The sequence below is a fragment of the Protobothrops mucrosquamatus genome, unplaced genomic scaffold (assembly GCF_001527695.2).
Source record: "Protobothrops mucrosquamatus isolate PMUCROS unplaced genomic scaffold, P.Mucros_1.0 scaffold166, whole genome shotgun sequence".
Taxonomy (NCBI): Eukaryota; Metazoa; Chordata; class Lepidosauria; order Squamata; family Viperidae; genus Protobothrops; species Protobothrops mucrosquamatus.
In genome coordinates, this window is record NW_015386528.1 from 1067182 (window position 1) to 1072567 (window position 5386).

The 5386-nt window shown below is 35.8% G+C and overlaps 1 protein-coding gene across 1 annotated transcript in view; it reads left to right on the forward strand.

Annotated features, from left to right (window-relative positions):
• Positions 1-300: 300 nt before the first annotated feature.
• The window catches only part of PLCB4 (phospholipase C beta 4), a 170995-nt gene continuing 165909 nt past the window's right edge, over positions 301-5386 (forward strand). The window contains exon 1 of the mRNA XM_015813546.1: positions 301-321. The gene's annotated coding sequence lies outside the window, so the exon portion shown is untranslated. The remainder of the gene's footprint in view (positions 322-5386) is intronic.

Here is a 5386-nt window from a genome sequence, read left to right on the forward strand (position 1 = left end):
TATAGCATTTTTATATCATATTTATACAGTATTAATTAAAATCATAGACATATTGTTTAAATAACTTAAGAGTATTAATTAGAAAAAAAGACTGTGAATATGTGCTTAATTATTATAATAATTAAAATTTGGACTGTGCTTTTGGCTATAATTTGGTATCATTAACTGGGATATACCACTAGCATTATTTGATTTATCTATTATTGGACATTAATTTATTTTGAAACGTTGCTAATGTCAATTATGTTTTGTTTTGTTTTGTAGAGATAAGAGCAGTTCTTCATATGCAAATGTTTTGAAGATGTGGCCTTGATAATAAAGGTAGGTATATACTCTTTACTTTTTATGTCCACATGGTCATTTAATTCCAAAAGAAATGTGGAACTTTTAAGATCTCCTGGCCCTTGTAATCTCTTTGCTGCAAAAGTAATGGATTAAGTCAATAGCTGAATTAAATTCTAGAAGATTTCTGTACTGCTACAGTAATGCTTCATTTAAATGAATTTAGTGTGATTAGCATGAGCCTTATTTATATTGTAGCCTATCAGGGTGCAGAAGTGTGATAAAATCTTCTTGGTTTTGCTGTTTTTCTGATGCCAAAAAAAGTGAATGTCAAATATGAAACAATACAAGGTACTGGATTGTGCTATTTGCAGGCATTAGTGGTGGTCAAGGGAGGGGGGAAAATGATGGCATATGCATATTGGTGTCGCAGTGTAATTGATACAACTTACTTAGATATTATGATGCAAATGCATAATTGTGTACAGGTAGTCCTCGAATTAATGACCACAGTTGAGCCCAAAGTTCCTGTTATTAAGTGAGGCATTTGTTAAGTGAGTTTTGCCCCATTTTACGACTTTTCTTGCCACAGTTATTAAGTGAATCACTGCAGTTGGTAAGTTAGTAACCCAGTTGTTAAGTGAATCTGGCTTCCCCATTGACTTTGCTTGTCAAAAAGTTGCATAAAGTGATTGTGTGACCTTGGGACACAGCAACGGTCATAAATATGAACCAGTTGCCAAGCATCTGAATTTTGATCACATGATCATGGGGATGCTGCAAAGGTCGTAACTGTGAGAAACAGTCATAAGTCACATTTTTCAATGCCGTTGAAACTTTGGTCACTAAACAAACTGTTGTAAGTCGAGGATTACCTGTATTTACAGAATGATGTATGAATATCTCTTCAGTTTTATTTCAGATTAGTTCAATGTTTTCAAAGCTGTTTTAGAAGAACATTTTTTTCATTGCTCCATACAAGAATCAATACAGGCTTCCTTGAGGTAGCCTTTGGAATAGTACATTAAGTCCACCATCCTCACAGAGCAGAAAGAAATAATTGTTACATTATGAAATGTCCCCTTTTATGAAGTTTTATCTGGTTTCCTCCTCACTTTATTTATTTCTGTTTATATAATATATACCCTATATTGTTTTATTGTGGTGTTGGTACTATCAGAAGGCAATAAAATTATCTCAAAATAATAGTAAATATAACTCCTGCTAGCTCTTCAGCTGTTGGCCCTATTTACAGAAATGAATGGCAAGCCTGAAATAGTTCTAACATGCAGCTACTCCCCGTGGGAGCCAACAAAATATGAAGAATAAGTCTGTCACACACCCATAAATATATTTTAAATTTGGGAAACAGTTCAGTGTAAAGGAATAGAAAATCTCTATAAATATATGAATTACAATTAGATGTGTTGGAAGAAGCACAGGGGTGTTCATAGGCCTCGGCTTACATTTTTAGGTCATCTCCAGGCCCCTTGATAAAAATACAAATGGTATGATAAAACTTAACAGGTTGTTTTGACAAGTGAAAAATGACATTTAGTGGAAATTCTTCTTAAAAGTTACCATATTTCTCTTTCTTCTGCACTCTTGCATTCTGCCAAGATGGAGCTGTACCTCCTTGTCTCTGCCTGGCACTTGGAAGTTCTCATACAACTATGGAATATATGTTACATCAAAGAAATAGGCTTAGCTGGCAATCATCAATGCAGTGCAGTTTTTAAGTTTTAATTAGGCAGGCCAAGTTGGTGGGTTTGGCTCTTTCATCTTGTCATACAACTCACATCTACTCTATAACTATAATCAGAAGCTTCTTATGAAGGCCGTGCTTTCCTAATTTTTACAGTTGTCTTTCCTTTAAAAAAAATCTTCCTTCTTTCCCCACATGTTTTACCTCTCTTTGTGTTTTTATATAAACTATTACTCCCTGAACAGATTATCCTCATCTCAAAATAATTGCTGCTTGCTAATTTTGCATGTTTCTAATTGACGAGATTGCTTTTGGAATAAATGTTTCTTGTCTCACTTTTAAAAGTATTTTTGTATTTTATAGTAACATTTGGCCTTAATTTATGCATAGCCTACCCCTGGCCTAGACAATTTTGTAAACAAGCCTCTTATTAACAGATCGATAAATTTAACTCCTGGTTTAAGTTTTAAAAGTTAATTAACCAGTCATATTATTATTTTTAATTTATTTAATTTCATTCAATGTTTATGCTTGCCAAATTATAAATCCTTTATATAAATCCTCCCCTATCAGTTTTGGCAATATGGTCTTGGATAAGCCATTAAAAGGTAGCTGTGACCCTCAATTCAATAAAAGTTTCATATTTTTGAGTTACATTGTCTTTTATAAAATAAAAAAAAGGATTAGTGAACACTGCTAGCTTCAAGAGAAGCAAAAACTGTATTGAAAGAATGGGAAGATTGTTAAGAGTGTGTCTATGGAGATTCTCAATCATCCAGGTCATGGTTGTCCCAAAGGTGCTTTTTCCAAAAGGCAACTGGACTTTCTTGGGGTTTTTTTTTCTCTTTGAAAATGTTTCTGAAGTTAACTGAAGAAGCTTCTTCTATGAGAAGTGAAATGTTTTCAAAGGAAAAAAACAAGAAAGTCCAGTTGCCTTTTGGAAAAAGCACCTTTGGAACATTAAGACAGTGTGAATCCTTACTCTCCTGAGGTTGCGAAGACCCTACTTCTTCATAGAAATGGAGCCAGATTGGACAGCATTAGCATGAAAAACTCCTGCCCAATCTTCTCCATTAGACAATTTCACTATGAGGTTACAATGAGCAGTTCTCCAGTTCAGAGTAGGCTAGATGAGAACAGATGTTCAGCATCTGTGTCAGAATCTCAGAGGCCAGAATTTCTCTTTCAAACAGGCAGCATCAGCATGAGGTCATAATGGCTGGATTTGTTCTTTCTGTTCCAAATGGACAACATTACCTTAGATGGCATTACTCCCTGCTAGGCACTGCAATAAATGGGTTAAGTATGTTCCTGTGTCGCCCCATGGTAGATAGGTGTCTTTTATAGAAATTGGACAATTAATGGTAGAATATGGACACAGACTTTCAACTGAAATGAACACTAACATGAGTTCAGAGAAGCAGTGGATGACAGAATGGAAGAGAGAAGTTAGCTTTTACAGGGATCCTACAGAAACTCAAGGTGGACAATCATTGACACTATACAGACACTATAGAGATGGTTTAATTCTTGAATTTGAGGGGAAAAGATAAAGGGAGATTTAAACAAAATCTGCAAAGTCCTTCTTTCTGCCCAATGCCTATAAATTTTACTTCCTCCCCGCAACCTTATAAACCCCAGTGCTCTGCGATTACAGCCCTCCTGGCTATCTGCACAGAAATAGGAGAATTAAACTAACATCCTTTTGTGTGTTGCTGCTTTTTGGGTACTGGTTAAAAACTGATCAAATGAGTACCTACAGCATTTGCTTTCTTTCCTTTTTGTTCCTAACCTCTAGACCAGAGGAACCTGGCTGGCAATTTTTACTTAATTTACTTCGATTTAAGTTTGAATTATAATGAAATCAAATCTGAGTTTTTTCCCCTGGCTTTTCCACCTCTTTCTCTCAGTTTCACCATTACTTACGCCAGCATATTGTTTCAAATGCAGACTTCGTTCATCCATCTGCCACCAGTTTTTGTGCTACAGTCTGAGGCCCTAGAGTATAAGACTAAAGATGATTATTTATTTGACCAGGGAAATCTCTGCACCACAAGCACTTTTCTCTGGAGCGCTGTTTATTTCTTTTTATTTGGCTATGGAATTTTGATTCATATAAGCAAAGAGAGCACAAATTGTCACACAAGGGTGGTTGAATATGTTTCATTACGGACATAAAGCAAATACTTGTGAAGAATTAGATTGAATCAGTATATTATGTGGTAAAAACATAGAAGACGTTGATATAATCAAGAGGCCAATATAACAGGAATCAAAGCGAGGTTTTGAAGAAAAGGGAATAAAATGTGCATCACTCTTATACAGTGGTTAGAAAAGCAGGAGATGAAATGAACCTAAAAAGTAAAAATAAACCTTGTCTTTATTTTTTTAATTTCAAAGCAATGACCGTAAAGAGCTTATTTTCAATGGGATTATTATAAAATGGTATATTGTCCTTCACAAAATTGTCATATTTCTTAACAATTTCAATTTTTGGAAAATCTGTTTATTGCAGTAGCAATAAACACTCTTAATACTTGAGTTCTGCTGGAATCCTATTTGGGAAATAACACGGAGAGGGAGGGGAGAGGGAGAGAGGGAGGGAGGGGAGAGAGAGAGAGAGAGAGAGAGAGAGAGAGAGAGAGAGAGAGAGATTATCTTGAACCTTTCATGATAGAGAAGAAAAAGGAATGCAGGTGGGTTGATCAGAAGAAAGAAAAATTCAAAAGCCCAAAGCAAAAAAAGAAAGCTCTACCTTAGTTAGTTCACAGTGTTTCTTGGTATCCAGGGACATACCTTATTTAAAAGTAAGACAGGAAAATGGGGCATCTTGCAAATGTGTAAAAAAATGTTATGTGCATTTTTTGGTGCACGGATGCTGCTCTTTGCATTCCTCAGTTATTTCCTATCTGAAGACTTTTAGATTTCAAGGGCTTGCAGAGTCCAGTTTAACAGCTGGATCAAGAAGTGTTATTCATTTCAACTACTATAGATACCGGCTGAAATGTCACATTGTATCTCAAGATTGCAAGTCTCTTCCTGTGCTTATTAAGAGAAGAGAGCTAGTGTAAACTTACAGCACCGCACCATCTGACACAAAATATAGACCACCTTCTAAGCCACGTTTTTGTCTGGACTGGATTCAGGTGCTTTTGTCTGTAGTAAACTCTGGCTCTGGCTGTGCAATTGGACTTCAGAGCTGCCACAGTAGGGACAGAATCAAACAGGGTGTGTGGGAATCGGCAAGATATTTGAATAATCTGACTTTCCCAAAACAAAGAATAGCTTTTTTCAGAGCCAGATTTAACATTCTTCCCTCAGCACTCCTACAGGGCAGGTATAAGAGAACACCAATAGCAGAACGGGTATGTATATGTGGTAAAGGAGAAGTCGAAGATA